General features: G+C 50.4%; 1 protein-coding gene across 1 annotated transcript in view; it reads right to left on the bottom strand.

The window, feature by feature from the left end:
* RANBP10 (RAN binding protein 10) overlaps nt 1-18,283 on the bottom strand; it is a 93,818-nt gene that overhangs the window by 22,618 nt on the left and 52,917 nt on the right. The gene's annotated exons all lie outside the window — the stretch shown is intronic.

Below are 18,283 nucleotides of genomic sequence, written 5' to 3'. Positions count from 1 at the left end.
ACTAATTTTTTTGTATTTTAGTAGAGATGGGGTTTCACTCTGTTAGCCAGGATGGTCTCGATCTCCTGAACTCATGATCCACCCGCCTTGGCCTACCAAAGTGCTAGGATTACAAGCGTGAGCCACCGCACCCGGCCTAAAATGTATTTTATATTGAGAATTAGTTTACACATAATAAGATTCTTTTATTTATTTATTTTTTGAGACAGAGTCTCCCTCTGTCACCCAGGCTGGAGTGCAGTAGTGTGATCTTGGCTCACTGCAACCTCCGCCTCCCAGTTTCAAGGGATTCTCTTACCTCAGCCTCTGGAGTAACTGGGATTACAGGTGCACGCCACCATGCCCAGCTAATTTTTGTATTTTTAGTAGAGACGGTGTTTCAACATGTTGGCCAGGCTGGTCTCAAACTCCTGACCTCAGGTGATCCTCCAGTCTCGGCATCCCAAAGTGCTAAGATTACAGGCATGAACCACCATACCCAGCCAATTCTCCCTTTCAAACTGTACAATTCAAATGAGTTTTAACAAATGTATACAGTTGAATTACCACCACCACAATCAAGACACAGAACATTTCCATCACTCTAAAGCTGAGCATGGTGGCTCATGCTTGTAATCCTAACACTTTGGGAGGCTAAGGCGGGAGGATCACTTGACGTCAGAAGGTCAATATCAGCCTGGGACAACATAGTGGGACCTCATCTCTATAAAAAATTTTAAAAATAGTCCAGGGACAGTGGCTCACGCCTGTAATCCCTACACTTTGGGAGGCTGTGGCGGGTGGATCACCTGAGGTCGGGAGTTCAAGACCAGCCTGACCAACATGGAGAAACCCCGTCTCTACTAAAAATACAAAATTAGTCGGGCGTGGTGGGGCAAGCATATAATCCTAGCTACTTGGGAGGCTGAGGCAGGAGAATCGCTTGAACCCAGGAGGCAGTGGTTGCAGTGAGCCGAGATCGTGCCACTGCACTCCAGCCTGGGCGATAGAGCACAACTCCGTCTCAAAAATAATAATAATAATAAATTAGCCAGGTGTGGTGGTGCCTGCCTGTAGTCCCAGGTACTACTCAGGAGGCTGAGGTGGGAGGATTATTTAAGCCCAGGAGTTCAAGGCTGCAGTGAGCTATGATCATGCCAGTGTATTCCAGCCTGGGCAACAAAGTGAGACCCTATCTCCCCAAAGAAAAGTTCCCTCAGGCCTCTTGGGAGTCAATTTATTCCATCCATCCCCAGTCCCTGGCAACACTGATGTGTTCCTATGGTTTTGCCTTTTCCAGAATTTCACATAAATGGAATCATAGAACATGAGGTGTCTTGCCTGGCTTCTTACACTTAGCACAATGCATCTGCAATCCATCCATGTTGTTAGGAGAAGCAGTGTTCCATTCCTTTTTATTGCTGAGTAGTACTCCATGTTATGGATACACCCCAGTTTTTTTGTCTGTTCATACACCAGTTGCTGACACTTCAGTTGTTATAATTTTTAGCTATGATGAATAAAACCAACAAATATTTGCTTTAAGGTATTTGCACAGACATATGTTTTCATTTCTCTTGGGTAAATACTTACAAGTGGTATTGCTGGGTTATAAGATAAGTGTATGTTTAATTTGATAAGAAACTATCAAACTGTTTTCCAAAGTGGCTGTGCTATTTTGCATTCCAACCAGCAATGTATGAGTTCTATATCTTCTTCAGTATTTACTATTCTCAGTTTTTTTTTTTTTAATTTTGGCCTTTTAGTGTATATATAGTGGTTTTAATATCACTGTGGTTTTAATATATATTTTCCCTATGACAAAATATATTGAGTATCTTTTAATGTACTCATTTGCCATCTACTTGTTGGAAAACTATTCAACTGTCTATTCAAATTTTTAACTCATTTTTTATTGGATTGTTTATTGTATTGCACTTGTTTATTGTATTGCACTGTAAAGGTTGATATATTTTAGATACAAGTCCTTTTATGTTCTGTAAGTATTTCTTCCAGTCTGTGGCTTATCATCATTTTTTTTTTTTCTTTGGGGTGAGAAAGGGTCTCACTCTCTCTTCCAGACTGGAATGCAGTAGCCCAATCTCAGCTCACCACAACCTCCGCCTTCCAGGCTCAAGGGATTCTCCTGCCTCAGACTCCTGAGTAGCTGGGATTACAGGCACACGCCACTACCATCAGGCTAATTTTTGTATTTTTAGTAGAGACAGCGTTTCACCGTATTGGCCAGGCTGGTTTTGAACTCCTGACCTCAAATGATCCACGCGCCTTGGCCTCCCAAAGTGTTGGGATTACAGGCATGAGCCATGGCCGTCCAGTCTCATTTTCTTTTATTTTTCTTTACTTTTTTTTTAAGACAGAGTCTCGCTCTGTCACCCAGTCTGGAATGCAGTGGCGTGATCTCGACTCACTGCTTGCAGAGTCGAGATCACGCCACTGCAAGCTCTGCCTCCCAGGTTCACACCTTCTCCCACCTCAGTCTCCCAAGTAGCTGGGACTACAGGCGCCCGCCACCATGCCTGGCTAATTTTGTTTTTGTATTTTTTACTGGAGACGGAGTTTCACCATGTTAGCCAGGATGGTCTCGATCTCTGCCCATCTCGACCTCCCAAAGGGCTGGGATTACAGGCGTGAGCCACTGCGCCCAGCTCTCATTTTCTTAATAATGCCTTTCAAAGGTGGGCTGTGATCGTGATTGGGACTGTGTTGACTCTCTAGATCAATTTGGAGAGAACAGATAGCTTAACAATATTAATTATTCTGGCCGGGCGCAGTGGCTTCTGCTTATAATCCCAGCACTTTGGGAGGCTGAGGCAGGAGGATTGCTTGGGCCCAGGAGTTTGAGGCCAACCTAGCCAACATGGTGAAACCCTGTCTGTAAAAAAATACAAAAAAAATTAGCCGGGTATGGTGGCGGGTGCCTGCAATCCCAACTACTCGGGAGGCTAAGGCAGGAGAATCGCTTGAATCCGGGAAGGCGGAGGTTGCAGTGAGCCGACATCACGCCACTGCACTCCAGCCTGGGCAACAAGAGCGAAATTCCGTCTAAAAAAAAACATGCATGGTACTCAGGAAGGAAAAAATATATATATTACTATTATTTGTACAGATAGGCTCTTTCTATGTTGCCCAGGCTGGTCTCAAACTCCTGGCCTCAAGCGATCCTCCCACCTCTGCACCACGGTTTTATACAAGGGGAGAGGGAAGTGAAAAAGGGAGGAGGGGCCGGGCGCGGTGGCTCAAGCCTGTAATCCCAGCACTTTGGGAGGCCGAGACGGGCGGATCACGAGGTCAGGAGATCGAGACCATCCTGGCCTACACAGTGAAACCCCGTCTCCACCAAAAAATACAAAAAACTAGCCGGGCGAGGTGGCAGGCGCCTGTAGTCCCAGCTACTCAGGAGGCTGAGGCAGGAGAATGGCGTAAACCCGGGAGGTGGAGCTTGCAGTGAGCCGAGATTGCACCACTGCACTCCAGCCTGGGCGACAGAGCGAGACTCCGTCTCAAAAAAAAAGAAAAAGGGAGGAGGATGTGCAGGCAAAGGCATGAGAACAGGTGGGGCAGGAGCGGTGGAGCTGCAGAGGAGCTCGACTGCCTGGCTGAGGAGGAGAAATGGAACCCATAGAGCCATGACAAGCCCAGGACCTGCACAGGCTGGGCAGCTGATGGGCTGACAGGCAGGTCTACTCCCCAGGCACCCCTCCAGGTAGCATCCCCACTGTCTGCCTGCTTTCTCCTTGGGGCCTGAACAGCACACCATATGAACACGCTTAAGCACATCCCTCCCCTCCCAAGTGGCATGGGTAGAGGCTCTCCTCTGAGTAGAGGATCTGAGTAGCTAGAAAGCAGGGCAAAGCTCAAACATCCACAGTACATGTGTGTATGTGGACGGGCAAGGCACAGGGTGTGGGCAGGCAGCAAGCAAAGGTGTGGGGGTGAGAAAAGAAGGATAACAGGGCCAAGGGCTGACAAGGGAGGCAGAGAGTGTGACTGGAGAGGTGACACAGCCCAAACCCTGGAGCCTAAACTCAGCATTTGAATCAGCGAGCACAAGGGAAGTTGTCCCCTTGGTCACAGCACCCATCCCAAGCCTAGTGTACCCTGAGCTTTCATGTCTTTTCACCCAGGAAGCCTCTATTTAAACAAAGATTCTCCAGCACCCACAGTGGGAAACAGGCCAAGACTGAACGGCTCTCGGAGACTGGTGGAGGACCTCAGCCCTGCTGGTCCCTCCTGCATCTCCCCACCGCATCACCAGGAAACCAGTGTGAGAGTTGCTTGAGACTGGCTTTAGAAGAGCCAAAGCCTCTACCTGGATCCAGACTCTATTCTCACTTTCTGAATTCCCCAAAGACATTGGAACTGCCTGGCTCAGGGCACACATTGCTGCTCTGAGCATCAACTCAGCTCCTAAGCTTACCAGGCCCAGCAGTGGGAGAGGCCTTTCTGTTGCTAGTGGGTATGCAAATTATTTGACCTCAGAGAAACAGCTCTTCTGGGGAACAATGCCCATTCCCCACCAAGAGGTAGGCTCATGAGGCCATCACAGCCAAGGCCTTTTCTCAGGCATCAACTTGGGAGGCACTATGGCTCCTGATGGCGGCAGCTGTTCCCCTGGTCTATAGCAGGCTATAGATGAGGGCGGCCAGCTGGACAGCAGTGAGGAGCAAAGTGACAATCATCCCTCCAGGTCTGGCTCAGACTGTGGTGGCCCCAGGCATGCCCACCAGCTTGCCCTGACAGGATCCACAACCATGGGCTACACCATCCACAGAAGCCCTCCTCCTCCCCCTGCCCCTCATCCCTCAGATAGAGCACAGGGATTTCCCACTGCAAGGCAGTAACTGACAACAATGTAGCAACCTGTCAGGAGAGCAACCATAATGCTGTGTGTTTGGCACAGCACAACAGATGTTGCCAGGGGTCTGGGATGCCAGCAGGTAGGATGGGTAGGATTTTACAGAATGATTAAGTTAAAGCCCTTGAAGTAGGGGATGACAGTGGATTATCCAGGTGGGCCAATGCAATCACAGGGGTCTTTATGAAATGGAAGATGCCTCACTGCTGGCTTTGCTTTTTTTTTTTTTTTTTTTTTCTGAGATGGAGTCTCGCTCTGTCGCACAGGCTGGAATGCAGTGGCCGGATCTCAGCTCACTGCAAGCTCCGCCTCCCTGGTTTACGCCATTCTCCTGCCTCAGCCTCCCGAGTAGCTGGGACTACAGGCGCCCGCCACCTCGCCCGGCTAGTTTGTTTTGTGTGTGTGTGTGTATTTTTTAGTAGAGACGGGGTTTCACCGTGTTAGCCAGGATGGTCTCGATCTCCTGACCTCGTGATCCGCCCGTCTCGGCCTCCCAAAGTGCTGGGATTACAGGCTTGAGCCACGGCGCCCGGCCACTGCTGGCTTTGAAGATGGAAGAAGTGGCCGTGAGTCAAGGAACACAGGAGTCCGCTAGAAGCTAGAAAAGACAAGGAATGAATTCTCCCCTAGGGCCTCCAGAGAGAACGCAGCCCTGCCAATACCTGGACTTTAGAATTTCTGTTCTCCAGAACTGTAAAATGATTATTTCAAGCTACCATTGTTGTTACAGTAGCAATAGGAAATCTGAACCTATTCTGGTCAGGGGTCTGCCATTACAGAACTATAATGTATCTTCAGCTGAAGCTACCAATATTTTTTTCCAGACACAGTGTCTGCGTGTGTATATAAGGTATATACCATATATATGTATACACACACACACACACAAAGTACGTGTGCAAAAAGCAGTTTGAAGTTAAAAACAGAATGTGGCACACCTCATTTAGTATCACTGGCTGCTGCAGCAGCATGGTTTATGGCCACCATGTTGCCTTCACATCCTCTGGAAAGGACAAGCACTATCTGCTCGCCACCAAAAAACTAACAAAGGCCTGCCCCAGGGAGTTTGCAAAGTGGGAGTAGGAAGTGTGAAAGGAATAAAGACAGGGAAAATGTAAGTAAACAAACAGGAAAACAAGAAACACCTGGTAGATCAAGTATGCTCTAAAGAAAACAAGGCTGAGCTGGGTGCAGTGGCTCATGCCTATAATCCCAGCATTTTGGGAGGCCAAGGCAGGAGGATTGCTTCAGTCCAGGTGTTTGAGACCAGCCTGGGAAACATGGTGAGACCCCCATATCAACAAAAAATTACAAAAACTAGCTGGGTGTGGCGGTGCGTACTTGTGGTCCCAGCTACACAGGAGGCTAAGTTGGGAAGATTGGATCATGCCACTGCACTCTAGCCTGGGCAACAGAGAGATATCTCATCCTAAAAGAGAAAAAAAAAAAGGCTGTGTGCAGCGGCTCATGCCTGCAATCCCAGCACTATGGGAGGCCAAGGCAAGTGGATCGCTTGAGCCCAGGAGTTCGAGACTATCCTGGACAACATGGTGACACCCCATCTCTATAAAAAATAAAAAAATTAGCCAGGCGCTGTGGTGCACACCTGTAGTACTGCTGAGGAGGGAGGATCTCTTGAACCCAGGAGTTCAAAGTGGCAGTGAGCTATAATCATGCTATTGCACTCCAGCCTGGGCAACAAAGACTCTATCTATAAAAGAAAAGAAAATGCAAAGTCAGATGATGGGCTAGCAGCGGGAGGGGGGGATGAGGACTGATTGGAATGGGGTAGTCAATTGAGTTCTTGCTGAGAGGGTGACTCCTGAGCAGAGGTCTGCTGGACAAGAGGAACAGAAGGAAAAACCTTCGGGGTAAAGGGTGTGAACTCAGCATGTCTGAGAAACAGAAAAGCATCCAGTGGGGCTGGAGCTGAGCAAGACTTAGGAAAACTCAAAGCAGAGTGGGCAGGACTCACCAGGTGTGGGTGCAGCTAATGTGAGAGGAAAAAAGGATGACACCCAGGTTTCTGGTCTAAGCAAACGTGTACATGGTGGCACCATTTATCAAGAGACAAGGAAGATGGGTGGAAGGAACAGGCCCTTCGGAAATGCTAAGCTTGAGATGTCTTATTAGACATCCACGTAGCCAGCAGCTGAACAAGGCAAGTAAGATGGTGGCAGGTCCAGGGACTTTGTGGCTCCTTCCCAGATGCAGAAAGGCTGTGATGGGGAAACACTCATTAAACAAACAGTGGTGTGGACAGAAAACTTTGAGTGAAGTCACTGGAGGATTTTCCTCTTGTGTTGTCCTGATACATACAATGGTTTTCTGTTTTTCCTTTGTGAGAAAGATTCAGGCTAGCTAAGGGCTAGAAAGGACAGGACAAACATGCAACAAAGGCACCAGAAGCCCAAAGGAGCTGAGATGACGGATTCAGTCATCCGCCCCGCTGTGAACCTGCTCCCCAGGCCTTGGGAAGTTGTACAGTGGAGAGGAACTGATACTACACTGCCGTCTTGAGAAACTGGAAACCACAAGGCCAGGGCTTAGCCCCGGCCCCACATTTTGCAGTGAGTCTGTTGTCAGCTTCAGGCTAGGATCCTCACACAGGCAAACTGGCCTCTGTTAGAAACAGACTATGGCCCTGGGTGCCAGGACAGCCAGTGGGGCTGAAGCGCTTCTGCTGTCTGGTTCTGGCCATAGCACTGTCCTTCCCGTGATAGGCCCTGACCAGTCACTCATCCTCAGACCTCAGACCTTGGTTCGCTTCTCTACAAAATGAGAGGAGAGGGACTAGGCATGGTTGTCAAAGGGCCCTGGATGTCTACTTGTAGGAAACATTCTAAGACTCCAACCCACTGGCAGGTATGATAAATCCCATCAGAGGACAGAGGAAACTGAGGCACTAAGAGGCTGAGTGGAGGCCTGTGGTCATATAGGTAACACTTCTCCCCTCCTCTGAGGGACACCCAGGGGAGCACCAAGCAGGTATTTGTGATGGTGAAGCTACCTCCTCCTTCCTGAACCAACCACCCAGCACCACGCCTAGGGCACCGCCCTTCCCATTAAGGGGAGTCCAGCAATTATGCCTGGGTGAGCAGCCCCTCCAGTCCCACCACCTTGTGCTTCAGAACCGGACAACCCTTTTCCCACTCCTGCCCTGAAGCCAAAGTCAGCAACTTTCTAAACACGCACCCCTCCCTGGGTGGGTCTAGTGAGAGGCTGGAGATGCGCCTAGAAGTGAGAGTTGTCACCCACACCATGAGGCCAGAGATGGCTGTCTCAGAGGGCACTGGGATGCCAGAGCCAGAAAAGAACAAGTGGGCTGGGCGCAGTGGTTCACACCTGTAATCCCAGCACTTTGGGAGGCCAAGGTGGGTGGATCACCAGAGGTCAGGAGTTCAAGACCAGCCTGGCCAACATGGCAAAACCCCTTCTCTACTAAAAATACAAAAAGTAGCCAGGCATTGTGGTACATGCCTGTAATCCCAGCTGCTCAGGAGGCTGAGGCAGGAGAACTGCCTGAACTTGAGAGGCAGAGGCTGCAGTGAGCTAAGATGGCGCCACTGCACACTCCAGCCCAGACGACAGAGCAAGACTCTGCCTCAAAAAAAAAAAAATAACAAGTGGACATGGCTACCTGGGTCAGGCCCTGCGGGGAGTCACATCTGGCTGGCTCTGGGTCAGAAGGATGGCTGGGGCCACATGATGGGGACAACACTCTGGCAGAGAGGACCACCCAACTAACCATTCTTTTGTTTCCAAAGAGAATAAGCCTTGTCACTCCCAGAGAGAAGGGATGGGCAGTCAGCCTGGCACCCATACACAGAAGTCTATGCCCGGCCATGTCAAGTACCTAGGAGATGCCAGTGACGCAAGAATAAACCAAGCCACATTTGAACCAGCAGGCAGGAGACCCCAGGTGGCCAGTGCAGATGTTCTGGCACCACCCACTTCCCCCTGCATCATCACTTAGACAGAAAGTCACAGTCACAGAAGTGCCAGGGTGGCTGCAGAAATGGTTTATCACCTTGGCACTCCCAGGTACCATCCCTGGACAGTGCCCTAGAGATGGGAGACTCCTGTAGGGTGCCAGGGACTCCAGCATGACCGTTCCAGCAGCCCACCCATACCACTCCCATCTGCCAGGGCACATCCAAGGCCTCAGTCCCAGGGCAGCGAGGAATGGAGAACACTCCTACTGCTGAATGGAAAAGATTTCCTCAGAAGCAGCATGTTAGTCTGGAACCCTGGAAGTGGCTAGAGCTGTGCCTGCCCACCAGGTTCTGGTCCTGGCCCAGCTGACCAGCACACAGGGGCCACACACGTCTCCCTCACAAAGCTAACCTGAGGCCGGGCGCGGTGACTCACGCCTGTAATCCCAGCACTTTGGGAGGCCGAGGCGGGCGTTCAAGACCAGCCTGGCCAAAATGGTGAAACCCCGCCTCTACTAAAAATGTAACAACTAGCTAAGTATAGTGGCAGGTGCCTGTAATCCCAGCTACTTGGGAGGCTAAGGCAGGAGAATCGCTTGAACCCGGGAGGCAGAGGTTGCAGTGAGCCAAAATTGCACCACTGTACTCCAGGCTGGGTAAAAGAGTTAGACTCTGTCTCAGAAAACAAAACAAAACAAAACAAAACAAAACAAAGCAACCCCTAAAAAGCTAGCCTGAGCACTGATCACCAAGCCAGTCATCTCTTCCCAACACATGGGTCCCAGCCATCACTCACTGTGGGTCAGAAGACTCGAGCTTGGGGCCGGGCGAGGTGGCTCAAGCCTGTAATCCCAGCACTTTGGGAGGCCAAGACGGGCGGATCATAAGGTTAGGAGATCAAGACCATCCTGGCTAATACGGTGAAACCCCGTCTCTACTAAAAAATACAAAAAACTAGCCGGGCGAGGTGGCGGGCGCCTGTAGTCCCAGCTACTTGGGAGGCTGAGGCAGGAGAATGGCGTAAACCCGGGGGGCGAAGCTTGCAGTGAGCTGAGATCAGCCACTGCACTCCAGCCTGGGCGACAGAGCAAGACTCCGTCTCAAAAAAAAAAAAAGAAGACTCGAGCTTGGATCCCAATTCTGTCACTTCTTAGCCCCCAAGTTCCCTTGGCTAAACTTCTCTCTTGGGGATGGCAGGAAGATTAAAACAGAATGTGTGCCACACGCAGCAGCTCACGCCTGTTATCCCAGCACTTTGGGAGGCCAAGGTGGGCGGATCACCTGAAGTCGGGAGTTCGAGACCACCCTGACCAACATGGAGAAACCCTGTCTTAACTAAAAATATTTAAAAAATTAGCCGGGCGTGGTGGTGCATGCCTGTAATCCCAGCTATTCGGGAGGCTGAGGCAGGAGAATCGCTTGAACCTAGGAGGTGGAGGTTGCAGTGAGCTGAGATTGCACCATTGCACTCCAGCCTGGGCCCAAGAGTGAAACTCCATCTCAAAAAAAAAAAAAAAAAAAGACGGAATGTGCATAGGACACAAGTCCGCAGGAGAAACACTCACCAGAGAGATTCCCTTTCCTCACCATCTTAAACCCTGGCTCTGCGGCCGAGTCTGGGCACTTCACATGCTCTGCTCCCTTCTGCCCCAAGGGAGCGGGTAGGGGTGGAGCTGGTCGCTAGCCCCTCTCCTAATGAGTGGCCACCGACAGCAGCCCCAGACCTGCTCCACTCTTGCTTGTTTCTGGCCTCCTGGGGAGGCAATCTAACCCTTGCAGCACCAGGCAAGGTTCAACAGCCATGCCCAGTGGCTCTCAGAACGTCACTCTTGCGGCTGGCTGTGGAGGGACGAGCGCTGCGCTGGCTTGGCCAGAGTGCTTCCTGAGCATGGGGCCGGGCCCAGGTACATTGCAGGACATCATGGCAGGGCTGCTCCACAAGGGTGGTCACTCACACAGACCCATCACTCCCCAGAAATCCAGCAGACAGATGCTGTCCCCATAACCTCAACTATCTTAAAAAATCTGGCAGGACCCATGGCCTGGAGCAGCTCAACAATGGATAATGGGAAAGCAAAAGAGATTTTTTTCATTCAGCAGATGCTGTGGGGTGGCATCTGAGAACACCCCTGTCACGGCACTCCCGTGGCTGTTCCTTTTAGAACCAAGGAACAGGACCAACGTAACCATAAGGCGATGCCTCTGGCACTGCAGGCAGATCTGGCAGTGCCCTGGGTGCAGTGTCTTCTCTTCATGGTAGCTCAGCATGGAAGCCATGGTAAAGGGGGCAGGAGAAAAAGGCTACCTCTACAGGTAGCTGATGATACCAGGGGCTGACACCAAGTGGGGCATGCCTTCCCATGGGCACCTAGGTCCTCCACTGAGATAGGACCCAGGTGTCAGCTTGAAGTCATAAGCAGGGCAAGGAACAATACAGCTAGCACCTGCAGAAAAAGGGGCCTTGCGGACAGGCGTGGTGGCTCACGCCTGTAATCCCAGCACTTTGGGAGGCCGAGGCGGGCGGATCACAAGGTCAGGAGATCAAGACCATGGTGAAACCCCGTCTCTACTAAAATACAAAAAAAAAAAAAAAAAAATTAGCCTGGCACGGTGGCGGGCGCCTGTAGTCCCAGCTACTCAGGAGGTTGAGGCAAGAGAATGGCATGATCCCGGGAGGTGGAGCTTGCAGTGAGCCGAGATCGCGCCACTGCACTCCAGCCAGGGGGACAGAGCGAGACTCCGTCTCAAAAAAAAAAAAAGGGGGGCCTTGCACAGATCACACCCTCCCCACCCAGAAGAAGTAGATTCCTGATGGCCAGGAGAGGCCCAGGGGGGCCAGGCTGGGTCTAGCTGAGTCTGGATAGGACATAGCTCAGATGGCATCTGGTCCATCTGGCAGCGCTATCTGCCAACACCTTGTCCCGACAGGACAAGCTGGCTCGGTAACCCATACTGAACCAGGCTAAGGAAAGGTGTTGCGGTATCCTGCAAAACTGAGGTGCAACATCAGCTCGCTAGGCTAGGTGTCTCTCTTCTAGGGCTGGATTTGACTTTTGCTTGTTTCTCCGAGCTCCTTTTGAGCCTTCTGGGAAAGTCACTGGACGGGTGACCTATGGTAATATATGCCTGTGGCTCTGTGTACATCATTGGGTACTAAGCGATGGCCAACCCCTTCCCGAAAGGAGTCCCCGGAGTGGCATCCACACATTCCCAGGGTCTCAGGATACAGATCCTCTGCTGGCACTAGGAAGGCAGGGGACTGAATGGGAATTGGTCTCCACTCTGCTTCACCCTAATGTGGCCTCAGCCTCACCCAAGACACTTGAGAATCTCTGTTTTCAGACACTGACAAACTCAGGTTTCAGAACTGGCCCTCTGCTGTCGATGAAACCTTTTCTTTCAAAGGACTTAACTTGCCCTGAAAAATCCAGTCTTAGAATGTTTACTTCTGTGAGAAAGGCTGGGGGCTGGTATTTGGAAGATGAAAACCAGACAGTATAGAGGAGGAATCCCATGCCCAGGAATAAGAGGTTTTAGGTCTGGCTGAGCTGCCTCACTTGAAAAGGCTGCTGAGCAGCCCGGGTGTGCCGGGGTGATACAGGTCTCCTGTGGGTCAGGGAGGAGGCTCACAGAAAAGGAACACGCGTTTGCTGGCCATAGGGCCAAGGGTGCTGCCAGCCTGGGGAGGAGTGGCAGGGAAGCAGAGAGCAACGTACATGAAACAAGCTTCTCAGCATGGACCACAGTGTCCTGCAGCACTTACACCATTAGTCACAGCTTGAATCACCAGCTAAGTACCTCTGGGGCCCAAAGGCCAAACCACCCTCTGTTCTGGACTGCCCTGGAGAACCTGTTGCCGCTCAGAGCTACAAGGCCTTGGACATCTACTCCTTCACTCTCATCCAGGCCATGTGCCAAGGGCCTCTCAGAATGAGAAATGACAGAATAAGAAAAGCAGAGAGGGGCAAGGCAGCACCAGGTACACAAACCCAACCTATCTTCCCATGGCCCTGGTCCTGAACAGCTGCTGCAGCTAATTCAGAGATCCTCCTGTGCCATGAGCCCTTTTCCAGACAGGGCTGCCTGGAGGCACCCTATAGGCTTGAACTACAGGGTGACAATCAGTTGGTTTCTTCCCCCTACCAGCCTCAGTTAGGTACTGGCTGACAGAGTGCCCAATCATACCAGGGGAGCAGAGGCTTGTTCCCAGAAGGAGGGACACCCAGAAGCATAGTGGGCCCTGATGGCTCAACTCACCCAGCTAGGGAGAAGCATGGCTTCCCTCACAGAGGGACCTGACTGCCCCACGGCAGACCCCTGTGAAGTACTGCAGATCCCAAAGTGAAAGATGCTCCAGAGAGAGGTGGTGTTAATGGTGGACACTGCAGGGACTGTCAGCTGTAACATGGGTCCCAGGCTATATGGAGCAGCAAAAAAGCAGTGCCTATTTGGCAAGTATAGACAAACAGCATTTCCAGACTACTAGAAACCCACCTATATTGGGGCCGGGGGTGGTGGTTCACGCCTGTAATCCCAGCACTTTGGGAGGCTGAGGTGGGTGGATCACGAGGTCAGGAGATCGAGACCATCCTGGCTAACACAGTGAAACCTCATCTCTACTAAAATACAAAATTTAGCCGGGCGTGGTGGCAGGCACCTGTAGTCCCAGTTACTCAGGAGGCTGAGGCAGGAGAATGGCGTGAACCCAGGAGGTGGAGCTTGCCATGAGCCGAGATCACGCCACTGCACTCCAGCCTGGGCGACAGAGCAAAACTCCGTCTCACAAAAAAAAAAAAAAAAAGAAACCCATCTACGTGCCAATAATCTCTAAGACAGCCACTGCATGAAGTCACCTGCTACTGGTATTTGCTCAAAGCAGAGACGTCTTTCACCAGATGTGCTGTACTCTTAGGAGGACAGCAAGGAACCATATCAAACACCTTGTTATTTCTTTTCATTGCTTGCCACTCAGACAGGGACTAGCCTCTGTCCTTGTGAACCTGGCACGGACCCCTGGTGTTCCGCCCTGATCTCTGCTATCAGTGGTTCTGCTTCCATGGCACACGCAGATGTGAAATATCAGCTGTTTGCAGAATGTGTCCTATCCAGCAAAAACAGCTTCCTGCTGGGCCTATGACTCTAACAGCTCACTCAGAGCAAGCCTGGTAAGGTAAGTTCTAGGGGAAGGAAAGATGCTCACTTGATCAGGACTATCCTGTGGTAGTAAAGCAGACAGCCCCTACCCCTCCTCCCGCACAGGCCAGGGCCTGGTTGCCGGGCACCACCTGTTTCAGGAGGTATGTCTCCTATCCCCAATCCCTGCTGTAGTTCTTCCAGCTATTCCTTTTCCAACAGTTACAGTCAAGGAAAGTATGCTTCAAAGGGCCTGATGCTGCCCTGAAGCGTTGTAGTAACTAAGGTAATATATGCCACACCAAAGGAACAGCTGCCTGTGCTACAGAAATGGCAAAGAGGAAATTATCAACTACCCAGCTCTGATGCAGCTGGGCCTCCTATCAATATAGCCTGAGTCTCCCTGGCTCTGGCTGAGGCACAAGACACAGAAGCAAGATTTGTCTTCTCCCATTCCCTTAAAGTACTTTAGTCTTTTTACAGACTTTGTCTTCTTGCTTCCCCAATTCAGTATCCTAGCCTCTGCCCTTCCCTGCCAGCTCACCGACGCCAGGGTGGGGCTGCAGGTAGGTTCACCTGCCCTGCTTCCGAGTCATTTAGCCAAGGATTCTGACATTTTTATTTTGGGGCCACGCCTGTTCCTTGGTTTCACACTTAAGGAGGCCAAAAAACACCTTGCGAAAGATGAACATAAAAACTTCCATATCTTCCAGCAGAAACCTCTGACCATGCAAGCTCAGACATGCCCACAAGCTCCCAGGAAAGTGTGAGCACCACAGCCTCACTGGAGAGGCACTTATTGTTATCATCTGCCCCAGGTTCCAAGTAAGACCCCAGGGTGTCTGCCCTCTGCCTCTGACAGCCCTACCGGCAAAGATGTCCTTGCTGAGCCAGTGCAACCTACAAGAAAACACTCAAAACATCAACATCTTGACTTTGATTGCTGTGCCATCTTTTTCTATAATTCAACTACAGCTACCATAATAAACATGCCTATGCAAACACAGAAGGCCAAGCACTTGAGAGAAAAGGTAGTTTCAATGACACCTAACTCCACTCTAATGCATCAACATTTATGCATTTTTTATTTTTATTTTATTTATTTATTTATTTTGAGACGGAGTCTCACTCAGTCACCCAGGCTGGAGTGCAGTGGCGCAATCTCGGCTCACTGCAAGCTCCACCTCCCGGGTTCACACCATTCTCCTGCCTCAGCCTCCTGAGTAGCTGGGACTACAGGCGCCCACCGCCACGCCCAGCTAATTTTTTGCATTTTTAGTAGAGACAGGGTTTCACCACATTAGCCAGGATGGTCTCCATCTCCTAACCTTGTGATCCACCCGCCTCGGCCTCCCAAAGTGCTGGGATTACAGGCGTGAGCCACCGCGCCAGGCCTATTCTTTATTTTTATTTTGAGAAAGGCAGAATCTCACTCTGTCACCCAGGCTGGAATGCAGTGGCACGATCTTGGCTCACTGCAACCTCCGCGTCCTGGGTTCAAGCAATTCTCCTGTCTCAGCCTCCTAAGTAGCTGGGACTACAGGCATGCACCACCACACCCAGCTAATTTTTTGTATCTCTGGTAGAGATGGGGTTTTACCACATTGGCCCGGCTGGTATCAAACTCCTGACCTCAAGTAATCCACCCACCTCGGCCTCCCAGTGCTAGAATTATAGGCGTAAGCCACCATGCCCGGCCATACATAAACGTTTATAAAAGAACTTTAAATATATAGGTACTTCCTTCTTCAGGTAGAAAAAAACACACCTTTTCTCAATAATAAGAATAGCTAATATAGCTGGGCATAGTGGCTCATACCTGTAACCCCAACACTTTGGGAGGCCAAAGGAGGAGGACTGCTTGAGGCCAGGAGTTCAAGATCAGCCTGGGCAACATAGCAAGACCCTCATCTCTAAAAAAAAAAAAAAAAAAAAAAATTAGCCAGATGTGGTGGTTGCATGCCTGTAGTTCCAGCTACTCAGGAAGCTGAGGCAAGAAAATCACTTGAGCCCAGGAGTTTGAAGTTACAAGGAGCTATGATCATGCTACTGCACTCTACTCTAGCCTGGGCAACAAAGTGAGATCCCAATCTCTAAAAAGTAAAAATAGCTAATATTTATGTACCCCTTTTTGTGTCAGGCACTAGTCTAAGCAAGTTACAGGAATTAACTTAATCCTCATAACCATCCTATATACGAGTTAGATATTAGTATCACTTTCATTTGCAGAGGGGGAAACTGAGGCAGAGCAGTACAGTAACTCACTCCAGGTAACACAGCCGCCAGGATGTAAATGCAGGCAGTATGGCTCCAGAAACCATGCTCTGCTCCACCAGCTGACCACAGCCCTTGATGTCTGTTTCCCCACATGACTAAATGTGAGTCAGGAGTAGATTCAATGACACTTAGTCCTGACATACAGAAAAGGGAGCAGTCACTACTCCTCCAGGTAGAAGGTGGTAGCAGAGCCCCTACACACAATCAGTGCCATAATGATTAGGGCAGTGGGGTGAGGCTGAGCTCCAAATGACGGCTTCAAGCTGTAGACAGGCCGCAGACTGATAGAGCCTGATGCAATTTACTGAAGTCCAACACACTTAGACAAAGCACAGCAAAATGCAGAAACAACTCATCCCACAGCCCAAGTGCATGATGCCAGGTGCTGTGCTCACTCTGGGGAAGTCCCAAGGAGCTCACAACCCAGTGAGGACACTCTGGGTAAATGTGAAAAACACACACCAGGCAGGGTGGCAAGTGTCATCCGAGACATGGTCAGGGCTAAAGGGGTCAGACAAAATTGAGTGGGGGTCAAGGAGGAAGGGCAGTCCCAGGGCAAGAAGGACATCTGCCAAGGGGCAGAGCAGGGAGTGTCAGCAGCATGTTTGGCACCTCATACAGCCATGCTGGTGTGTGCCATGTGCAGAGGGCAGAGGTGCAGAAGATGAGGCTGAGCAGGAGACTGTCCACTGGGCAGAGGAGCCAAAGGCCTGAAGCAGGCAAGGGGCACAGTGCACACAGAGAGCAGAGGCCTGCGGCACAGATCATGGAAATAGCCAATGGAGAGGTAATGGCAATAGGGGTGGAGACAGGAGCCAGATTAAAGAGATATCTGTGGAGCAGCAGAACCATAGCTGAGGGAGAGGGAGGACATCAGATTACATTAAGGAGTCCCACCTGGGGGCCACGGTGGACAGTGGCTGTCAGCAGAGATGGGGAAAACACAAGGATCTAGTTTTTGCAGGAAAATAACCCCAGTCTGGGGCAAGTGGGTTCACCTCTGCTGGACCTGGAGCAAAGAACTCAGGTTTCCGGAAGTGGGATTTGCTCAAGGGCAGGGCACAATGAGTGGAATGGCTTGAATACTCCTGCCGGGGGCACCAGCTGCCCCTTCCCTGCTTTCTTAGGGTCTGGCAAAGCACAGTCACCATTCATAGGCCTCATGAGTCTTCTGGGTCCCTCAAGGAAGATGAGTCCTGTCCCAACCACCCCCACACCCACTTTACTCAGGTACCTGATTAATTAATTAATATTTATTTATTTGAGACAGTCTCACTCTGTCTACCCAGGCTGGAGTGCAGTGGCTCCATCTTGGCTCACTGCAACCTCTGCCTCCTGGGTTCAAGTGATTCCCCAGCCTCAGCCTCCCAAGTAGCTAAGACTATAGGTGCCCACCACCATGCCCGGCTAATTTTTTTGTACTTTATTAGTAGAGACAGGGTTTTACCATGTTGCCCAGGCTAGTCTCAAACTCCTGAACTCAAATGATCCTCCCGCCTAGGCCTCGCAAAGTGCTGGGATTACAGGCATGAGCCACCACGCCCAACCAGGTACTGGAAATTTTAATCAGGAACTAGACCCAAAAGGACCAGAGAAAAGAGCAGTCCAATATACAGGAGGATATCACGGAGATGGAGATTATCCTCTATATTCAAGAAACACTTACTTTAGAGAGAAAGAGGCAGAGGCTCTCTCAGGACAGTCTCATCAATTTCTTGTTGGTTTCAAATACTCAACCAGATCAGGCCCCAGAAGAAAAGGGGCTTAGTTCCATACTTGGGCATCTCCTTCACCCCAAGCCTCTCTTCCAAGGGCTCATAGAAGGCCAAAGACCAAGTACTTCCAGACAGCAGCAGCTGGGCAGGCCAAGGATAGAATTTCTAAGTTAACCTCTTATCTTGGGCTGACTCAGATAAGGGCCGCTTAACTCACATTCTGCCCACTTGCTCCTAACCACACTGAGACTCAGCATCTAAAATGGCCATTGTACTGAGAAGCCAGAACAGAGAAAAAAAATAATAATAAAATGGCCATTGCCAGGCCATTTTATTAATAAAGCCATTTTTTTTTTTTTTTTTTTTTT

This window comes from Rhinopithecus bieti, unplaced genomic scaffold, assembly GCF_001698545.2.
Source record: "Rhinopithecus bieti isolate Rb0 unplaced genomic scaffold, ASM169854v2 scaffold_34281, whole genome shotgun sequence".
NCBI lineage: Eukaryota > Metazoa > Chordata > Mammalia > Primates > Cercopithecidae > Rhinopithecus > Rhinopithecus bieti.
This window is presented reverse-complemented; position numbering and strand designations above follow the sequence as displayed.